The sequence below is a fragment of the Dreissena polymorpha genome, chromosome 13 (genome assembly GCF_020536995.1).
Source record: "Dreissena polymorpha isolate Duluth1 chromosome 13, UMN_Dpol_1.0, whole genome shotgun sequence".
Lineage (NCBI taxonomy): Eukaryota > Metazoa > Mollusca > Bivalvia > Myida > Dreissenidae > Dreissena > Dreissena polymorpha.
The window spans coordinates 15,016,362-15,040,669 of record NC_068367.1 but is presented as its reverse complement, the minus strand read 5'-3'; the positions used below and the strand labels follow the sequence as shown (position 1 = coordinate 15,040,669).

Here is a 24,308-nt window from a genome sequence, read left to right as displayed (position 1 = left end):
TGGTCAGTTAATGATCCGGAAGACCTAAGCCAATCAGAAACGTCGTAACAAACGTAAACAGGAAAGGATTATCTTCTACCGCCATTTACAATTTTGCAATGGATCGGTTACAACGCACGCATTTACCTACAGCTGACAGTGTTCTTGAAAGAGTTTCAATAACACTCAGAGATGTACAGAGAGGCAAACAGAACGGCAACCTTGACGTTTCTGCAGCTCGCACCCAGATCGCCAGTCTTCTTACAAACTTGCAGAGACTTGAGAATGACCACACCGTCCCAGATGATTTACTGAAGAGCACCATCCAGTCAGTAGTGTTAGTCAGAGATAGTCTCCCTGATTTGACTCAACATGCTCAACACAGCAGTCATTCAGTTGATCGTTATGGTGAGTAGAATGCTAAATATAACAAACTTTTTGGCCTGTCATGCATAAAGGGGGTAAGGAGGGAGTCCCATCCCGAAATCCTGTACCTATTATTTTGCTCCTTTGAGTCCTTTCCCGATTTCCTGGATTAAATTAAATTCATTCCCAAATTCCAGATAAAGGTATAAAAAATGTTAGGCAAATTGTTTTAAATAGATCTAAACCGCAATGCATATCTTACAGTCCCAGCCAAACTCACAGGACCTCAGGACATGACTGGTAAAAAAATTGGAGGTCCAGTAAGGTGACCACACTTACAGGACCTCCTGACCAGTATAATATTTTCTGATGCAAAACATAAATAAAGGACCGTCCAGTAAAAATTTTTAAGGTCCTGTAAAAGTTTTGATATTACAGGACCTCCTGTCCAGTAAAAATAAATTGAGTTTGGCTGGGACTGATCTTAAGTTTTTATTCACATCAAATTTTCTGTTTTTAAATTCTCACAAGAAACTTGTGTGTTTATTTTATAATTCTGATGTAAAATTTGAAAAAATTTCCAAATTCTGGATAGGAATCCAGATTCTTGATAACATTTTTCCTTAATTCCTTAAGAAATTCAACGACATTCCCAATATCCCGGAGTAAAAATTGCTTCATCCTTGAGTCCCCATGAAAAGCCTTCCCCTCGCCATGGATATACTGTTTATGATATTTTCGTGCATGTTCATGTATAGTCTGTTTTCAAAGGCTGTCCAGGTAGGAATACATGGGGTCCTCTTGTATTATATATTAAAGCTGGAAAAAAACAATTTTTAACCAGGTGTTTCTCAGAAACCCCGTATTTTAATCAGTACAAACAGGTTGATCCACTCCCATTCACGTGTGGCCCGTCACGGATGAAGCCTGACTTGAAATGTTATTCTGGCACCACTATATTTCACAATATTATACCTCCCCATTTCCTGTCTTATCTAAGGCCAAAGAAAAATGATTGTTGGTTTCCCCTAACATGGACAAAAAAATCAGACCCGGCAGGCAGGAATTTTTTTTTTTTTTTTTTTAATTCTTAAATGGAATGTGTAATGCTTTATTTTTTTCTAAAGATGCAAATTAAACATGTGAAAGATATTGAATTGAAGTGTCAGTTTGCCCTTAAAGCTTAGTTTAAAACTAATATGACACAATTTTATTTATGAAAACAACATAAATTACAACCTCAATGTGTAGAAAAGACCAGGCAGGTAAACTTTTATTTTTATTTTTTTCAAATAGCAAAAAAAAAGTTATGACCAGGCACCTAAAAATTGACCCGTCCGGGTTAGGGGAAACCAACAATCATTTTTTTTGGCCTAATAAAATATCTACTATATTATCATTTATGTAAAAAAAATTGACATGAATTTTATTTTCTGTTAATGTTTAACACAACAATCACATCTCAATATAATTATGATCATGTAAGTTTTGTTTTCACAACAACAAGCAAAGAGTATCAAATGTTTAATCAGTGACAATTAACAAATTTATAAAGAGTTCCATTCAAGGTGTTGATTATTGTTTAAAAACAATTGGGATTCATTCCTTAATTGTATAATCTTTTGATGTTAATAAATTTTCTTTGTCAATTGAAATATGATTTACTAATCAGGAGTTTGTTTGTTAAACAAAATGTCAAATGGAAATTTGTTTTCAAATTAGAGAGTTGGCCAAAGGTATCATTTCTTATTTCATTTACCACTTCTGTTTGTTTATTGAAAACAAATTAAGTGCCAAATGTATCATTTAACTATTTTTTTTATTGTAAAAAAAATGTTTCTATAAAATAGTCTAGATTACCATACAAATAGTACCCCTCTGACAGGCTCTTTGTTCTGATATTGTTTGTCACTGATAAAACATCATTGGATAAATATTGGCAGATTATTCTTAGGCCAAAAAAAAAAATATGTGTGTTTCCGGTTTCCCGACCGACCCTATTTTTTGGCCCCGACCCTAACATTTTTTTCAGCTTGTCAAAAAAAAAATTGTGTTCATGTCCGACCCTACCTTATTTTAGCGCCAAAAGTTGTCAAACATCGAGATTTGTCTTTTACTAAGCATGTTTCACGATAAAAATCTGTCTGAATCGCGGTAAACTTGAGTTAAAAACCACGTTTTGCAAACCAACATGAAAAATTTCACAACTTCCGGTTTGGAGAGTATGTAATACCGGACCGGACTCGGAGAAACCCCGAAAAATTTCCGGATTTTACCGATTTTCAAAAAAAAAAAAAAAAAAAAAAATTTTCCGACCTACCTAACCTATTTTTTTCAGGCATGAAACCGGAAACACACATATTTTTTTTTTTTTGGCCTTATTGTTAAAAATTGTAAAACAGAATAGAGCCAGAATAGCTTTCTCAATGTGGACCAAATAAACCTGTATCATTTTGCTATTTTTTTTCAACTCGCTGGTAAATTACGGATTTTTATGCCCCCGTCGTCAAAACGACGGGGGCATTAAGTTTCACTGATGTCTGTCCGTCCGTACGTCTCTAACTATTTCCGTCATGCATAACTCTGCAATGGCTAAAGAGAATCATTTGAAATATAGTATCCAGCTTCATCATGATGAGTTGGACGGTGTAAGGCATTTTCAGATTTACCGGATTACCACTTCCTGTTGACCGATGGACTTAAGTTGTTTTTAGCAATAACAACACTTATATTTCCGTCAAGCATATTTCTGCAGTGACAATAGGAAATCATTTGAAATTTAATATGCAGCTTTATCGTGACAAGTTGTAATGTGTATGGCATTTTCAGATTTATCGGGTCACCACTTCCTGTTTACAGATGGACTTGGGGTATTTAACATTTAGCGGGGGCATCTGTGTTCCATGGACACATTCTTCTCTAAGTTTTTCATCGTTTGCAGCCACAGTTTAGACTCACTGGAAGTTTATATTACTTAAGTTTTAAAAGCTAAATAGAACAACATTAGTAGTTATCGGCATGTTAAAATCAATTACAGATTTTTTTTATATGATATCATCTTATCATATACAACTATGATTCGTGCAATAAAAGACACATAATAAATTACTTTTTTCTGTTTTTTGGACAATATAGTTGCTTAGGCCACAATGACAGAAAATCAATGCATTAAGATATGCTTATGACAGTGGGAGTTATCGGCATCCCAAATTTCTTCTTTTATTCCTACCAAAATTAGTTAATGAAACCAAACCATACTACAAATGTAGATGGATAATAATAATCATATATTAGGACGAGTAAAAATGATTTGGTAAAGTGTCTATTGCACTACATAAAAAACCCCAAAAGTTATGGGTTTTTTTTGGCGATTGGAAAAATAGAATTGCCTCTGCAGTTGGACATAGTTTTACATTGAACACTATGGGAAATTTTATAACATTCTTCTTGTCAGAAACTACAAGGTCAATTGAATTGATTTAATGCATGAATGATCATCGGATGGACCTCTAAAGAAGCCATGTGTTGATGATGATCGGTAAAACAAGATGGCTGCCATAGCTGGACATAGTTTAACATTAAATCCTATGGGAAATAAAATTCATCTTGTTAGATACTTGAAGGCCAATTGAATTTATGTGTGTGTGTGAATGATCATTTGATGGTCCTCTTCAGAAGTTGTTTAAAAAAAATGTGTTATTGGAAAATCAGCCAGCATTTGTTTGACTTTGAAACTTTGTTAAAATCCTATGATCCTGTGGGAAATTTTTGCCTAATAGATCTGTTGTCAGCCATATGCATTTAGATATATTTTGTAAGTAAATTCTGGTGGGTGATTACATGCTCCGGGGAGCCTCTGGTTTTATTATAGCATTAAAGTACCTATAATTTCATGTTTATTCTTCACTAATTCATTTATAAATTGAGTCTGATACCATATGATGGTAGTCGAGGGTGTTAAAACACTGTCTTTGCATAAATGTTTTTATTTTTTTTAATACGAATATGAATTTTCTATTTAAATTTATTTTATTTCATTAAAGGGATTGTCAGAAACTTCAAAGTCATTAATATTTGAATAAGTTTCTTCAACATTGTTGGCAACTATTAAAGGTCATGAAACTCACTGTATAAAAGCAATTTTGATCAAGATTCTATTTTCATTCAAAGGATTCCTTTAGGATTCCATTACAAAAAAAAAAAAAAACATGTGACTATGATTATCAAAAGCTCTCATGCAGGAAAATTACAAGCAGTGTTAACCCATAACCATATTACAGCATCTTTTAGCTGTTTTTTTCACACAAGGACTTGTTGGATGACTTGTGGAGACCACTATTTTTTGAAATTCCCTGTTTTTCTCTTGGATGGAGTGTGGTCTCTATGTAACTGATCCCATATAATATCTTTCCACTTGCATACTAACATAATATATATCTGTTTAATCATTTTATCGAAGCGTTATGGCTTAAGTGATGTTATTGACTAAATTTTGACAAAACTAAAACACCCAAAAAATAAAATTGCTACTTACCAACTGACATCTTGAATTCAGGATAATTATGATCAAGCAATTGAGTGGTGGTTTATTTATAAGAAAAAGATGAAGCCATACTATGACTTAGCTTGTGGAATGTCATATGGCCTTCTTTTTAAGAAAACAACCCATGTGTAATCAAGGGGTACCCTTCAATTAAGTAGACAATTACCAATACTGTTAAAACAACAACAAAATGTTGGTTGTTTTTAAAAAGGGAACTGAAATAACAAATACAGGATATGAAAGACAATTAACGAGCAATCACTGATCCTCATGACATTTTTAATACTGTATTATGGATTCGTTTGTTACCATTGCAATATTTACACACTCATAAAAAAATATAAATTGTTAACTGCTGCACTAAAACAACAATTAAATTCTTAATTAGGTTTATTTTGAATCTCATCAAACAATATAGGATAATATTTCGGAAGAACAATGACATTTAACAAATGCATACATTAGTTCTTTTAATTAATATCTAAACTGGGAATATATACTGAATATATGTCTCTGTCTAAACTATTTATTTCTAAAGGGGAAAAATCAGAACACTTAAGTTAGATATGTTTCTAAATAATATGTTAACAGTACATTTTTTTCTTTTTTTACATTTAAAATTATTTTAAAAGACAATAGTGCACTCAGACTTAAAATATCACCTGGGTAATTTCTGATATGTGTACTTTTTGGGATTGTTTACTTATAAGTTCACTGCCAATACTGAGATACTGGAGACTGTTTTTTTTCCATTTAAATACTAAAATCAAAGCCAAAATTTACATGTATAGAATATAATTAAGTTGGATTCGGTGACACGATATAATCTTTAATTTCTACCTGGGACATATAATATAGTCCCAGTTTCTACATACAAGCTGGTATGACTACTCGTATACAAGACAAGTTATTACTACAGGTAAATGCGATATGACCCGGAAATATATAGACGGGCGGATCGTTTTTGATGTTTATTGGGTTTATGGACGTTTCGTGCCACTGCCAGTTCGTGCCACTGATATTTGTGTGGAAAAGGGGTAGACGTTTCGTCCCACTGATACTATATAGGCAGATAGGTGTGAATAATGCCGTATAGGTGTGAATGATATTGGGGTGTACATTTATGTAGAAAATTACAACAATGTTAACAATTATAATTATAAATAACAAAAATAAAATGATTTATTGTTAGTATACAAATATGTGTACATAGTTCGTTATGTTCAATAAATATAAAACATAAAGTGTTGTTATTTTGTATGCATCATGTGTACCGGGTATGTGTATGTAAAAATAAAATACAAAATATTTGTGCATAGTTCATTATGTTTAAAAAATATAAAACATGAAGTGCTGTTATTTTTTATGCTTCATGTGTATGCACTATATACATAAATAATAATATAACACAAATGAACAATAATACATTTTATTCAATAAAGACCTAATAAAATGAAGTTGGTCTTTTACTTGTAGGAAAAGCTTATGCTTTACTATCGACTCACAAACTATCAATTAGCGGTAAGTGCCTTTAAGTTATTAGCAAACAATGAATTACCGACTCGGACCAATTAGTAAACAACTCACCTTTTTAATGATGATTCAAACTGTGTAATGAATATAATGTTAATTTATTGAAAATGTTTTAATATATTTATGTAATCAATCTAGATATTGTTAAAATGTATGTATGCATTCCCTTTTGATATTGTTAATGTATAATATAAAAGAGTATAGTAAATCTTGTTTCGTTTCTTGTAATAATATACCGGTAATGTAAATTTATTAAAAATGTTTGAATATATTTATGTTATCAATCTAGATATTGTTAATGTATTATAAGAAGCATGTAAATTGACTCTTAAACATTTTTGTTCATGTAATTAAAAATAAATCTTGAAATCGCAGAATACTTTTAAACTGAATAAATAATCTTGAAATAAAACAATGTTGATTTAACATTGAACAGATGTTACAATCAAAGGTGCGAAAGTTACCCGTTATGATTCACACCTATACGGTATTATTCACACCTATCCGCTTATATATCAGTGGGACGAAACGTCCAATGCCCTCCTACACAAATATCAGTGGCACGAACTGGTAGTGGCACGAAACGTCCAGCACCCGTTTATTGCATAGTTACTGACTGTCAGCAAAATTTGATGATGAAAGGGTGTTTTGAATGTTATTCCAGACTAAAACAAATTTTAGCTGACTTAAGATTCTAATCCAAATTTATAATATCTGTATTTTTTGCTCGTACCACATGGCAATCTTTTTCTTCCGACCTCGGGCATGAATTTATTAACAAACCTGACAACCAATCAAAACGCTTGTTTCATATGCTTATTTTCGGACGCGAGTTTTGACTTAACGATAATTAATAATTCAACTTAAGTAAAAATTTTATTACTTAAGTAATAATTAAATACAATTAACGATGCGAAAGCACTTAAATTAATTTTAAGCAGCGTTAAATGCAATTTAAGTAACTTAACGGTAGTAAAAATCAATTTTTGTTGTTCGGGCGCACTTAACGAGTTAAACTAAGTTTTTCTCTGCTTAATTCATTTTTCTCACATAAATAGAAAATAACTCTTCTTAACTACTTAATGCATTTAGTAGCGTTAATTCGAATTAAGTTACTTAAATTGAGTTTAAGTAGTGAAAAACTAAGTTTAAGTTACTTAAACTTAGTTTTTCTCATTTTTGTGGTTCAGGCGTGCCATAGTACTTCTACAGGCATATTATCAACACCACACGGTTTAACATTGTTGGCATGCGCCAATGCTTTATGAACCTCAATGATAGAAATCTTTATTGCTTTATGTACATCAATGGTAGTGATCATTAAAAGAGATATTGTGGACTCAGTCGTATCAACAAAACTGTATTAATTTGTGTCAGTATGCACGACAGATTGGAACAGTGAGCTTAAGTCTTTTTGCCACCTTGCCAACACATCAACTTCCGTAGAAATGGAGCCATCCTCCAGGATAACCTCTATCGGAATTACATTACTCTTAGAGGTTACAATATACTAAATACTTTTACTCTTAGAGCAATTTACTCAAATTTTCCCAATGGACTTCCAAAATAATGCAGGATCGACGCCCAACTCCTCCAAAAGTTGATCCTGCATTGAATACAGTAAAAAACATTAAGCTCTCTGCATCTCTCTATCAAAACGTTTACGGACACTTAAATATTCAGATTTTAAAGCCGTTTTACGATTTCTATTAGTACATGACAACCAAGACTTTTCAGCAGTACAAACATGATTTCATTATTGGGTCAAATGTTCAGACCACCAAGTTTTGCCTGGGCGTCGTTTTTTATTATGAGTTCCAGATTTAACTACTTTAAAATGTAAATTCTCATATATAGATTTTGATATGATATTACACCAATCACTTTATACATCGTCTATATCAGTTTGGTTTCTAAAACACTTTCAAATTTAGATATAGCAAAGTTTGTGTCATTTAGAGTGTTTTGATTTAACATAAAATCATCAGGCACATTTTTAACATAAAATTTAGTATACTGGAACATAGGTACATCGCTTTCAGTGATGTCATCAAATCAAATTGAATAAGCAAACTCCATTTCAATAATTAATGATCTAGCATATCTTTAGGTACAGTTTCACCTAAAGATCCACTGTTGTTAACAAGTGTAGATACTTTTACAACTTCAAAATTGGAAAATTTATCTAACATACAATGATTTACAAGACAATAATATACGACTGATTTTCCTTAAGTATAAATGGATGTATAATCATTAAAAACAGTATTTCTTCCGTTTAAAATACTCATATTGACATTAATATAAAAATCTAAAAGTATTTCTCCATATGCATTACTATTAAAATCAATTATTTCCTGTTCAATTATTATTATCAACACCTACTATAAAATCGTCACCATCTCCACATCTACTATTAAAGTATCCGCAGATATATTTTTGACCATCATCTTTATACTGGTAAATTAATGACAATAAAAATTGTGTACATCAAATGATCTAGATGAATTTTCTGGAGGAAGATAACAAACACATGGCAATAATGAACAATAACTAGATTTATGCGAAAGCTTTAGAAGAAATATACCCTCAGTGGAATTACCAACAATAGAAAGTTCAAGGAACATTAAAATCTAAAAGCAAGTAATTTCTAATGAAGAACCCAACTCCTCCGGACCCGGTTTTGGCCTTCTTGTGGACGTATCTTCGGATGTGTCCAAATCACGTATAGCCCTCGAGATGTAAAACGTCCTCATTTAAAAGATGTGTTTCTGCAAGCTCTAAAATGTCTATATTAGTAGATAAAATACACGAAGGTTAAACACATAAGTGTCAGAGTAAATATCTGCCTTCCACCCACGCACATTTCAGAACCCGCATTCGACCTATCGGCGATCGTACTTATCACCGGAATACGACCTTCGTGGATAACCTCTAGAACCGCGCCTGTCGACCTGGTCCAATTCGCTATGGGACTTACGCCTATCGCCGCAATCGTAACGATGAAAATTCCCGACAACATTATCCCCGACATCATTAGCCCCTCGGCGTGAATCGCGATTGTAAGACCTACCCGAGTCCCCGCGGCGTTCTGTAGAATGACCTCTATCAGATTTGCATGAACTTTCACTGACAACTCTTGGGCCTTTCATGTAAAGATTTCTTTGACTACTGTTTAATGCATTGAGAAAAGAAGCGAAGTTTTTATTGGTGGACCTTTCAGATGGCAAAACGTCATGATGGATGAACACATTTTTGTATTGACTTATATGTCGTTGCCTTCATTATTGCATGTTTATCCTCCTTAGAATTAAGGGTCACGATGATTACTCCAGGCCTGTAGGGTTGTTTGCGTTCAGCCTTGCCAACAGTGACATGCGATACATAAAGTCCATCTTTCAATAGGGCATTGACTTTTGACTGTGTATTCTCACTGGCACTCTCGGGCATGTTCCTAATGACAATGTTCATTGAGCGATCAACATGAGACTGGGAGTTAAAGTCTGATCGATTTGAGTATGACGCTCCTTTGAAACTTTTAAACTCATTGCGAAAGATAGCTAAGTCAGCCGCTATTTCGGCTTTCACCGACTGCTGAAAAGAGTCAAATTTGGAGTCCATTTTTGAATCGATCTCCTTCCGTACCCGGTTGATTTCGCTGTAAATGCGTTTGTCAACAGCCAGTGACACTCTGTTTGCAATCAGTTGATCCAATGACGATTCCAAAGTATCAAACCGTTCATTGAAAGACATAAACATCATATTCATATGAAACATATGACATAGTTCACACATTCCTCGCAACTAATGTCATATGTATGTCAGGTCCATACACATTATTGTGATCACATCTTTTCAAATATAAGCGACCCTTCAATAAGATTTTAAGTACACAATCCTCAAGATGCCCCGCATTCGAAAACATGTTAAACTAGAATCCACGTTACATTAATAGAGTCGTTTTATTTTAATACACGGAGATTTCTTTCAAACTATACAGTAAATTTCATGTACGTAAGTGCGCCATAAAATCTTTCAAAATAAACCAACCATTTCTATATGTATGTATACTAAACAAAACCAATTATTAACGAAATATTTGATAACAACTTTTTCTCAAGACGTTTATTTCGTTGTGTGTTAGTTTGTCACGATAGTGTTTCATATCTAGATTATATAATTGTTAACAAATTTCTTTCCACCTAAGCGACCGGGGTTCAATATCCGTTCCCGGTGTAGGTGAGTTTGGTATGTGGTCATCACTATATCGGACAGGTGGGGTTTTCTTCCGGGTTCACCCCGCTCCCCTCCCTACAGCATAAGACGACACCAAAAATTTACTATATTTCAGTCAAAAACTATATAGTTGGAAAATACAGCTATAACTCAAAATTCGTCCCAACTTTCATGAGTACAAAGCAAAATAGGCAGAAGTGCTGGATCACAATCAGGTTCCTCTCAAAAAAGGCCTAAGGCGCTGAAGATCCTAATACTCTTTAAAATACATACACACAAACTTTGAGTTATAATCTGATGTCAACCGTTTATTTTTTTATCAACGATACTGACGCTATCTTGTCTTCTTTGATTAGTTGACGTTATTACTGCGACCTTGACGCTTGAACGGCGACTGAACGGCGACTGGGGTCATGAGTCGTGGGCAGATAAGAGGAATTTTGACATTGACAGTATCTCCTGAATTACGTATAGAAAGCCCAGTCAAAGCCCAAAGAATAATGCAGGTAAGGAGCGACACGGAACCAACAGGTCAACTCAACTTTGATCAAGTCTCTACGGGGGAACCCACGACTATTCCTTAAAAAGCTTTTCACGAACAAGATCTGATAGATATGCCAGCTAATTACAGCTATGCATCGTCTGATGCGTGCACAATATATGGAGATGTATGTGTGTGTGTGTGTGTGTGTGTGTGTGTGTGTGTGTGTGTGTGTGTGTGTGTGTGTGTGTGTGTGTGTGTGTGTGTGTGCGGGGGGGGGGATTGAGGAGGCGGTTCAAATCGAACATCGGGATACTCATGACGTCGCAAGTTATTGACGTGTATTAAACTATGATACACGTAGCGTTGGCCTTTGCGTTGTGTTGCTTCTGTATCTCTGTCGTTCTCATGGCGCTTCTAATGTGTTCAAGCCAAGACGCCGTTAGAAGGCAGACATTGTTAGGATAAGGATAGCTGGTCAAGAGTTACCTTACCGAACAGGACGAAATAATATGATCGAGTGGATCAGAGAACATCCGCAACTAAATAAAAAAAGTCCTGACCTCGCAACAGGATAAGGAAAAGAAAGAGTCTCTCTTGGTTAAGCAAGATCGCAATCTTGTCAAGCTTTGTTATCGGTCGGCCCTCATACGATATATAAGATATGGGGCTTGTTCAAGACGATCACCGGTGACGTTACGATTATGAAGTGAATTCGAATGAAACATATATTTGTTTATTCAAAGAATATCTCAAAGTCAGGAGTACCATGAAATATAATACTTATTTCTTACAGTTTAAGAACTGTTATACGACATTTTGAGATTATGTTCTTTCTTAACATAAGTCATATTTTAATGGAAGTCTGCTTTCAAAATCAAAGTAAAAAAGAACAATTTAAGGATTCTCAAACATTACTTGTTGTCAACCTTCAATCTTTTTTTCGCCATTTTTATGGACTATTTATTTAGATATTTTACCCATATGCACACAAATAATAATTTAAAAATAATTAAATGATATATGTTTACACATACATGCATTATTATGAATTTAGTTAAGTTTACATGGTGTAAAAAGTGAAATAAAGAACATATAAGCACAACCGTGTTGTTATCTCCCCTAGAAAAATAGAAATAATCTCTCATGATAAGTCATGTTTTAGATTAGTATTCACACGTTGAGGATAGAAAAACATATTGATTTTAACTTAGATATTGTCTGTATTGTAACCATGAATGAAAAATAGAAAAATATTTTAGTTTCACAGCATAAATTACGATTTTCAGGTGTTGTATTGCATTTGTATTGTGTCACAATGTCTGGCAATTGGTTCTTTGCATAAATAAAGGACAGCATTCTGTTATAAGCATTTTCCTGCAGTTGAAGTTTTATACTGTTTAAATGTTTAATAATTTTCGACATTTAAAGAGACTATGGCGACGAAAAGGTATATTCCTTCTGCAGTGTAACTTTTATTTTTTTATTAAAAAGCCTTACGCAAACTTATTTGAGTTAATCACAAATAATGTAATAAAATGTGGGCAATCAAAAAGAAACAAATCGGCAAAGAGTCAGAAAAAATGAAATCCCAATTTTGTGTATACATATTGTGTATCGTACTCATGACTAAGGAGTCATACGAAAGACAGTTGCCATCGATTTAACCAACTGCGCTGTCGTGGTTGGTAAATAACGCTATCCTCCCTCTGTACATAGAATACTCACTATTATGAAAAAACTAAAAATTGCCAAACAAACAGGCCCCATATCATAAAATAACTTACCTAAGAATGTATTAACTATTTTCTTAGTACAGCTATGTAGTTGGATCATTTATTATATATGCCATTTTAAGAAGTTGTTCCCGAGAGGCCGACATGGCCCCTTGATATTGTTTCAAAGTTGTGCTTTGTTGGTGATTGATCACGTTTGCAAAAATATATCATATAATTAGCAGAGTATTGTATTCTTAAACGAAATCTACCACATTCTCTAAATTCTTAAATTTGTTTAACGTTTATTGTCAAATCAATTCATTCTGTAGAAACATAAGCGCTGTTCTGTTCCTAAAATATACGTTACAACTTATGTTTATGTATAATAGCGATATAACGGCGGCTACATTTTACATTCTGTAATGGTTTTATCAGAATCTATGGAATGATATAAACTATCAAATAAATAATTAATAACGGTAATAAATGAACGAATGAATGAATAAAATTATGAATAAATTAATACATACATAAATACATGATTTAATGAATGAATAAATGGGTGAGTGAATGAATGAATGAATAAATAAATAGATAATACATAAATGAATAAATAAATAAATAATAATTTAATACACTCAAAATTTCGTATATTTTCACAGTATATGGTTTGTACACTGATAGACGAGCCCATTAGGCTACTTTACACTTAATCGTTTTGTATCCCTCCGTGGTAGAAAGAAGTGCCTATTTCTAAAGAGTTCCTTTTCTTTTCGGGTTTAAAAGCAATTAAGAGATCGCACCCATGATTTTGTGATTATTTGCTGCACCCTTTGCGTGTCTGCAACATTTTGGTGCATTTCATTTTGGATTAAGTTGAATGATGGACGTTTTTGAGGTGCGTTTACTGGAGAACGGGACTTTTGTCGAAATATCACTTTCGAAAAAAATTCTTTTCCCAACGTGTTTGTCTTCAGGCGAATTTAAATTCCTTATAAGTTTGAAGACCATATATTTGTAATTGCATTTATTGAAAGAGGACAGATTTATCTTTAAAATGATACCGGTCTTTCAAAATTTCATGAATAGGAAATACAATAAAGGCTTTGAAAGTGAGCAGTTTATAATGGGACCTTGTGGGAAATGGAGCTATAAATGTTCGACTGCATTAATTTAAAGAGGACAGATTTATCTTTAAAATGATACCGGTCTTGCAAAAAAAAAGATAAATAGTAAATGCGAGAAAAATGTTTAGAAAATTGGCAGTTTTATAATGGGACCCTATGGGAAATGAAACACGTGTAATTCAACCTTAGAAAAAACGCAGATACATGGCGTTTAGGACAAATTTTATCAATAAATCACTATTTAGATGTATTATTATATTTGATTGGATTACTTTTAGCGGGAAAACCTATGATAAATATAATAACGAATGTGTTTTCTACTATTTTAAGGGAAAATGTGATTTTCGGTTAACAAAAATATAAAAAGTACGGAATGCGACTTTCGCTCCTGAGTGCCGATCCGATGGTATTTTAAGAAACTTTTAACACGTTTAACCCATTATATAGTTATGTCCATATCATGCAAGTACAGAAAACGCAAGCCAGGTGGCTTATCGCATGTCATGCTCAAACGCGTGTTTGGGGTATTAATTTCTACTTGTCAGATTGAACTGAAATTTTGTATTTGTGTTGCAATTAGATTGATAATGATTTAGACGCGCTTTTGCCATGATCTAAAGTTAGTTTCCATTAAGGTTACATTACACTAATTCATTTTTATCAATCCTTGGTCCAAAGTATTGCTAATTTCTAAAGAATTCATTTTCTATTCTGATTTAAAATGGATTTAGCGATCGCATTTATGCTTTTTGTGACAGTTTGATAATGGGACCCTATGGGCAATAACATGAGTGTAATTCAACCATTTAAAGACTCGTACCGGTAGCACACTGCTGAAAAACTCCGCATACAACAGGGATAACAATTACATGCAATTTGCATATCCCAATTGAGCCAATACATCCGGTTAATGGCAGTCGGATGATAAGCTTTCAGTTCCTGCTTACTAAAATCTCGTGTTTGGGTTATTTTTTTGTGGATTTTAACGAAAACGGAATTAGATATAAAGAGTATATATCTATCCACGTAGAACTATGCACTGATTGCTTGAAATTTGTGTACAACTAAATAAATAAAATAGGTAAACTTGTGTTTATTTAAGCCTCTGACATCTTTAAAGATTAATGAAAATAACTCCTTTCCGGTTTGCGAAGTGTTTATCGAATATTTAATCGAATTATACACATTATAAATGGTTTAATTGTGAAACAATTTATAATTAGTAGGAAATACATTTAAGCTGTCGAGAAGACCAATGCTTCTCAGAAACAGCGAAACCAGGAAATGTAACTAATTTTCGCGAGCAGTTTATTTATTATAATTGCTTAATAACAAAACGAGACTGATCCTTGTTGATGAAAAGAACAACTCTTAATACTTTTTACAGTAATTGCATAAAGTGTTTATCTATTTGTTTTTCAATAGTTTTTTGTTTCTTTCCAATTCTGTGCTTGTCTGGCTCCCTGTTATTGTTGGGTGCATGGAAACACCGAATTCCACTTTTCACCGAATTCCACTTTTCACCGAATTACAACCGAATTCCACTTTTCACCGAATTACAACTGAGTACCGAATATCATTACCGAATTACACTTTAACCAAAATTAACTGACGTTTTTTATTAAACATAATAGTAAACTACATATTTTAGGGTTGCGTCATTGTTTTGTTAATTGTGTTATGTTTCAGCTTATAATCTTTTAAGACGACAGTTGGAAAAGGTGAAATGTGCGCATATCTTAAAACCAAACTCCACTTAAAATATTTAATGTATTCTTTTATCACAATGATTAAAATGCTCAACATGTCGATTTTAATTTGATAAGAGCCTAAAGATGATAACGAATTTGCTAAGTAATTACCGAATTACACATTTTATATGTAATTGAGGACCGAATTACACTTTCACCGAATTCCAGTCCACTCCCATATTTACCCGAGAAACGAATAACACATTCAGTTGGGTGTGCGATTTGAAGGTGTAATTCAGGTACAAAAATGGAGTAACGGAAAAAGCAATAATAGTAAAAAGCAAATGGATATTAATAATGTTAAATACTTTATTATAAATGAATTAAGCATCATCATCAACAAAAGCATACAAATTATATGAAATAAAAGAGGGAAATGTAAATGAACACGTACACAAAAATATTTAATGAACTTAAATGTAATAGAGTTATACTTTATCACATTTTTTGCAATTGCTAAACATGTCGGAATTACTTTAAAAAGTAAATATATAGATTAACGAAATACACATTCGTGAACTTATCGGGTAAATGTAATACTATGGAAACTGCTGTTAAATTGTTTAGCACTTCCGAAGGATAACATAACATGTAAGATGTAAAAGGTTTAAATAGTTTGACAATGTATGTTACAAGTGAACATTAACATGTACTTCCAGATTAAAATAGCATGAACTATTTGTAAGCGTAAATCCATTGTATAATTTCCGATATTATACATATAATTTTTTGAAATTATACATTGCAAATTCTAAAATAAATAAGAAAACATTGTAAAATGTTATCTAAACACCTATTACGTATTGAATAACAGAATTTATACAAAGAAATGCACGTGATGTTTTATAACTAATATAAGTGCGCGTTCCATTGAACGTTGATTTGAGCGAAATGGATCATATTTGTTAATATCCAGCTTCACATTTAATTAGCGCCGTCTTTAATAAGATTATCTCTATACTGTGAATAAAAAGTTTACAACGGTGATGTGGCTCCATTCCCGTTTTTTTTAATGTACACAACAATTTAGCAATAAGAGAAATCAGTTATTTTAGCAGTATATAATTTTCCAGTACAGTAGCCACGGGGCCTGATAAGATACGGATCAACACAGCAGGTTGCTAATACACAGTGTAGACTTCCCCTGTTTTAGTATACTAATTGTTATTTGCCTGATATAAATGAAGTGTATTTATTCGGGTCTACCGACGTTATGTTAAAAGTCGTTTAAAGTGAAAATGTCAAATTATTCATATTCTCAGATTTTTAACTCATTTGAATTGTGATATTTATTATTCCTATAATCAGTATGCATCACGCAAACATGCACTTTTATGATTAAAATTTATAAAATTTAATTAATAGATGCTGCTTGGTGACAACGTTTATTAAAATTTCTTTCATCACTTAAATATTTTACAAAAATACACCTGTGTTTCTATCTTAATAAATCTGCAAACAACGCATTTTTTATCAATGTTTCTTTTTATCAAACACTTGTTTATATATATATTTCATACATTTTATTCAAAATTAGCAGTCAAACGTATTTTAAAAATGTCAATACGGGTATAATAACACTCGCATTATTGACTCGTATATTTGCATCTGGAATACGCCCTTTTTATGACACTTACTGATTGTTGTGAAACGCATTATCTATTTCATGTGTTGAGAGTATACCATAAATGATTAACACATCTGTAATTACCAATTACTGAGTGCGACAATCGTTATTGTTGTAGACAATATCGGTATATGTTTGCATCTCGAGGACGCCCATCTTGTTTCATGTTAATTATTTCACTAATTGATAATTGATGTGTTAGTTAACAATGAAAAACAAGAAATATTGCCGTTTATGGCCTCATCATTTATATATCTTATATTGTATCATAATCTTGAATGAACATGAAATACTTATTAAAGCGAGATTATACGATTTTTTTAAGTGTTTAATTGTAATATATTGATAAATATATGTTACCAAAACACTGAATAGGCATTAAAAAATTACACTGAAGACTGAAGACGAATTTAATAAAATGCAGCCAAAAGAAATTAGCCGCTGAAAGGGAATAATCCGTAAAACTTAATTTAGATTCATATCGTACATGCATGATATACACGCTGGCGAATTCTATTGTACTGACATTCTATTGTACTGACATTTTAAATTCAGATTTTATATCTGGCTTATTTCGCATTACACGTGTTGTTCTTAACTTTTATTTTAATTTATATCGAAATATATGTATAATAAGTTTTTACACATTTTATATTAATTCATACATTTTTGACAAAATCGTGTATTCTCTCTTTGATACTTGATCCGTATGGTCCGCCGATGATCTCATTTAAACAAGTATTTTGCCATTAATGTCATTACAGATACATTTTATTTTTTATTTTAATAAATTTATTGAAAAGTCAGACATGTTCTGTATGGTCCGCAAATCTGGACCGTATACTCCGTATATAAGTATTTGTCATTAAATGATTCATTAGTGTTAGTACAGCAATTTTTACAATTTATTAAATTATGGAACACGGAAAATTTGTTCATCTTGAGAAATTTCGTTTTTCTACTTCTACTTGTGGAATCAATTATCTATAATCGTATTATACATTTTGTAAAAGTGTAGAATAAACTTAATAGACTTACCGCAACAGAGCTGATGTGGCATCATAATCCAATCCATTTTTAAATGCACATTTGACACAAATGAAATTTAAACTTTTGTTTGACCATGATATTAAGTCATTGTCTGTAAGATAAGTACAACCGGCATGAGCCCATTTTTTACATCCCGTACAGAGTATAGTACCGTTTTGGCACTCTTCCTCACATACAGAACACGGGTATTGCGCCATGCTTTACGATCATATTTTGGGGAATCGGACATTTTATATGGGTAATCATTGAAGATGAGCAATAAATGAGTAAAGGCGATTGAAAAAAATCTGACTTTTATTACATTCGAAGGACAATCATCAAACAAATCGAAATTCTTTATTGGCCAATTTGATATTGTATTCAATAAACACTCAAAATAACAATTTATTCTAATTAGTGAAAATCAGCATATGAGTAAAAACAATTAAAAAACATCCCACATTCATTTATTCAAAAGGACAATCATCAAACAAATCGGAACTTTTTTATAGCCAATTATCTATTATATTCAATCAGACGTAGTGTCAAAAACTTGTGAATAGCGGATTAAAGACGCGTGAAACTTATAAAGGTGGTCGAAAAATCTGCAAACTGTAAAAAACGCAAAACAATTGATAGAAACTCGGCCAGTCGGTCTGTGATTAGTGGAATTCGGTGACAGCCCGGCGTCATGTGAAGAACCCGTATCTAATCGATACCAACGATCATTTTAAAGTGGAATTCGGTTGTAATTCGGTGAAAAGTGTAATTCGGTTGTAATTCGGTGAAAAGTGGAATTCGGTGTTTCCATGGACCGGTTATTGTTTGCCGTTTAATATTTCACGCAAAAGTACCAGATGATAAAGGTAATGTAACGACTCGCCCCCTTAACGACTCGCCCCATAACGACTCGCCCCACTTTTTATAACGACTCGCCCCACATGTATAACGACTGGCCCCACATATATAACGACTCGCCCTATCAAAATAAAATGTTATATTATATATGGTAATATAAATGAAATAAATGAAATCAATTCATAATATGAATTTAATGTTCGGCATTGTTTGATAACCATCGTTTAGCGGTTTTTTGCCTTATACCTGACCTTATATACGTCTATTGCAGGCATATTCTGAGAAGTAATAATTTTTATTTAATGATGTTTTTTTTACATCTTTGTTCAGTGACAATATTATCATAAAGCAACACTATTGGATATCGGCACATTTGTCTCATGTCATACTTTCCTTTATATTTATAAAAAGAAGCATAAGCTAAGATCAAATCGACAATTAAAGATTCCCAGGTTAAATTACTCAAGAATTAAGGATTATCGTTATAAAGGAGACCGATGAATTAACATCATAATTGACAGGTACATTACCGCGGGCGGGTGATGACAATCAACAATACACGTGTCATAATCGCGAAAGCGTGAATACCTTGCTACGTGGTAAAGATATTTTCATATATACGGGTATTGAATGATAAGAAAAATGAAAAAAGGTCTTTTCCGAAATTTATTTTTTGCAGAAATTTTACGGACACAATTTATCTGTAAGATAATTTTTTATTTATAATTTTAAAATTACCATTTTAATTTTAAATCTACCTATTTATTACCTGTTGATCTGAATACACAACACACTTTTTAAAAATATTTTTTCATATTATAAAAATGCGTATCAGTCCTTTTGTGTTTTTCACACAAACTTTAAAATGCTAATCAAATGGCGTTTCTTTTAAATTTTGGTGTGAACAATTAGCGCGGAAAGTTTTCAATGGTTTCAAATAAACATTAAATGCTAATTAAATGGCGGTTCTTTTAATTTGTAGGTGTGAACAATTATCGCGGAAAATTTGCAATGGTTTCAAATAAACAAGAAACCATTCGTGATAAATCAATTAATTCCACGATTTGTTTAATTACTTTAATGGTTATAACTTTAATTGAGTAATACGTGTCACTGCGGAGTTTAGTATTTAAAGATGTATACATGATAGTATACCATTATTTAAAATTGAAAATTCGACTAACACCTTGCCTGTGCCTCCTTGTTTGTTTTGCCTACTACGGGTGTACCAAAACTCCAGAGCGGTGACATGTGACAACTGTTCACGGTGGCATCAGATAAAATGTGGTAACACTGGTAAGTACTTCTAAAACGTACAATCGAAGATAAATTATTTCTTTGCGTTGTAGTATTTTCGTGTGTCAACTTTGCACTCTGTATTTGCAGCGCAGCATCGTTTACCTATATATATATATATATGAACAAACTTTCAAGCAAATACGTTATACAGTTTATAAATATTTAAGTATATAATTTCAGGGATCACAGATGAGCAATACGACGCCACTGTTGCCGAAAATCGGGATCTTCAATTTGTGTGTATGCGCTGTCGGCACAACAACACCGATGAGAATGGTGATCTGATGGACGAGATAGTCAACTCGATAACGGATTCGACAAACACCACCATGGAATCAACGACAACGTCAGCCATGTCACTCCTTGAAGAGGAAATGGAAGTTGACCACGCGTTCGACATCACACGACCGGAACGGGAACTCCCATCGGAAGAAATGGAGCAGTCGCTACATGACGCCACAGTGACGGACATCGTACCCACTGCTCCAGTCACCTTCAAGATAAAACGAGCGTTCCATCTCAACTAGTCAGCTGCTGGACTTGTGTTCAGCCATGTACGGACCTGTGTAAATAGTTGTTGTTGCTGTTGTTGTTGTTTGTGTTAATAGTGTTTAAATTTGTTATGAATAAAACGTTTGAATAAAATCATTTTCATAAATTCAATGTTGATAATATTAAGATATAATTATATTGATTACCGATGTATTACTGTCTTTTTGTAAACTTTTCTTATTAATTCAATGTATTGATATTATTATACACACTGCGTAACTTTCTATTTTTATAAGTTGTTGTTGTTGTTGTATATACGTACATAAGTATCTATTAAACCATCAACACAAAAAAAGATTTTCTTATATATTTCTCTTTCTATTCATCTGTACTGTTTACACTTAACATAGATACTAAAAATGTAAAAATAAAAATGAGGGGTCGAGTCGTTATATATTATATACGCATAAAATAGTTATGTTACTGTGGTAACGCATAATATTAATTGCAAGAGTTGATAAAATTCCAGGTGTAGAAATCTTGAACATATCATGCAGGATGCGATACAGTATTCCAGTTTCTGTTGAAAGTTCCTGAAAAAGGTGAAAGTTAAAGTAATGCATTTTAACAAATTTCATCAAACTTCTAATTTGCCAAATCTTAAGATATTTTTTCAATACCCCACCAGTTTTTACCGACTCAAAACACATTAAAATCGAAATTAAATAAAAATCCTACCATATAAGTAATGATGGGGCGAGTCGTTATCTATGTCGGGCGAGTCGTTATACAGGTGGGGCGAGTCGTTATAAAAGTGGTGCGAGTCGTTATAAAAAGTGGGGCGAGTCGTTATGGGGCGAGTCGTTAAGGGGGCGAGTCGTTAGTAAACCGATGATAAACAGTGCATTATTAAATGTTTGACACATGCTTTTTTACACATGGCTTCCAAAATGAAAATTTAAGATGAATGAATATCATTATAAACAACTTCAACAAATATTGCATTCATTTAATTGGTTATGAAGTAGCCCATGGTTTTTATTAGCTCACCTTTTTTCAGAGAAAACCAAAGGTTTTGTCATAGCCAGCTCATCATGTCGTCCGCCATCTGACGTCTGCTGTCCGTTGTCCACCGGCGTCGTGCTAAAACCTTGACATTTTGTTCTAAAATCAAAGTGCTTCCACCTACAACTTTGAAACTTCATATGTAGATGCACCTTGATGAGTTCTACACGCCACATCCATTTTAGGGTCACTAGGCCAAAGGTCAAGGTCACTGTCACCTCTAAAAAAAAATAATCTGACAAGCTTTCATTTATTCCAAACTGCACCTGCAGCCAAGCATGGCACCCGTTATGCGATGCTCTTGTTATATATAAAGTGATATCACTCCCAGGGTTCAGTGCCTTCCCCAGGAATTTGTTCAGGCGCCCCGGGGGTGGTTTCGGGAGGGGTGTCCCCTCCCGACGTTGATTTTTTTAAAAATTTTACGTGTCAATTCACGTTCTGTGGTGCGTTATAACTCAAAGAAAAACAGCGTCAAAAGACGTCATTTGGTGCGCTATGACTCTTCAAAAAAAATCCCACAGTCATTTAAAATTATATATTTTTTATATTGTTAAATTGTTATAAAACTTTTCCGCACAGATAGTAAAATCCCGACTCGAACGATTCCCCAATACATCCGTTTCAACCCGACTCTAATACTGTATACTTACTATTTTTCAAGTTTCTATTTATTACCCGATAATCCCGTTTATTCCGTTTTTATCAATCTCTTTCTGGTAAATATTTACGATAAAAGCTTTCAGTTATTTCTTTAACACAAACCTTGCCATTTTTTAAGTGACTATTTATAGATTTGTTGAAATATTGCCTCTGAATATGCGTCAATCCCCTGACCTGTTGTGTGCTTGTTAAAACGCTCAATACACGCCATTTGTATGCAATAGACGCGACGTTGTATATGCTGCATAATTTTCGCGCTCTTTTTAATTGAGAAAAAGATTCGACACATTGTCAAAATAAATTTGCACTGCTAATTTGAAGCAAAAATATTTAACGTTGCGGTAACATTTACATTCGGAAGTGTGTTTCGGATTAAAAACGCGTTAACATCGACTTACGGTAATGGGTTTCGGATTACAAATTTAATTATTCCCATTTGAGATTTCAACAAATATTAACCGTTGCGTCATAAATTCAACGATAATTTGTTTACACACTTGACGAGTCGAATAAATGTTTTGACGGAATTATGCATGAAATTCCCGTTGTCCACAAGGATCACGGCCGGTTGCCATCATCAGTCTTCTAACTATCGATTATCGGACGAAACATTTACAATTGTGCGTAATTAATTCAACGAAAATTTGTTAAAGCGCATTACGTGTCGAATAAATGTCAGAAAAACGACGTGAATCAGTTCTATAAATGGACATGTTGAAATATACATGTACTGGAATTAAATAAATTGTTATCACATAATTGTAACCGGGAGTCATTTGCACAACTTACTCGCTATAATAATTAATTGTTTACCACTTGCAATTAATTTCTCGTATTAATTATGAGTCATAGGTAACACTTGTTTACAGTAAAAAGGTGTGATGATGATGCCCGAAACCGTCTTTAATGTTCTGTACTGTAATAATTACCGGTTTTATATTACTCAAAGGATACAACTTCTGCTAATCAAGCTGCGATAAACTCTTACTTCATGCCCGACGTCAATCAAAAATAATGGTCGATAGTTAACCCCGCCCTCATAAGCATTCGTGTAACCGATTGGACGATGAACTTCACAGTTTGACGACTGGAAAGTTACCAGATACATCCTTGTCAGCATTTAAATGACCGTGTAATGTGGCTAGAATAATCGATACGCGTGTCATGCTATTCTATCAGTGAATTATCCATTACCCCATGTGGTGTTTATGGCGATTACTTGTGAAAGAAGGTACCGAGTGCTCTTTTAAAACAGGGAATATTGATACACTGATAGGGAAACCTTGATTTGTTTGGACAATCTCCACTTTCTTTTACTGAAGAATACACTGTTTGGAAAATTTCAAGCGCCCCGGGGACTCTGATTTCGAAATTCAAGCGCCCCGGCAATGGGGCGCTTAAATGGCCTGGGGAAGACCCTGAGGGTTGTCATTATGATTGTAAACAAAGGATTATTTTGGAATAGTAACCGATTTGGCCGGTGGTCAAGGGGGCCGCCTTGGCCCCCCCTGTAGGTCCAGGGCAAGGCCCTAGTAGGGGGG

The 24,308-nt window shown here is 33.3% G+C and overlaps 1 protein-coding gene across 2 annotated transcripts in view; it reads left to right on the top strand.

Annotated features, from left to right (window-relative positions):
- Positions 1 to 14,892: 14,892 nt before the first annotated feature.
- The window catches only part of LOC127855230 (uncharacterized), a 62,271-nt gene continuing 52,855 nt past the window's right edge, over positions 14,893 to 24,308 (top strand). For both annotated transcript variants that reach the window (XM_052390655.1, XM_052390654.1), the window contains exon 1: positions 14,893 to 15,064. The gene's annotated coding sequence lies outside the window, so the exon portion shown is untranslated. The remainder of the gene's footprint in view (positions 15,065 to 24,308) is intronic.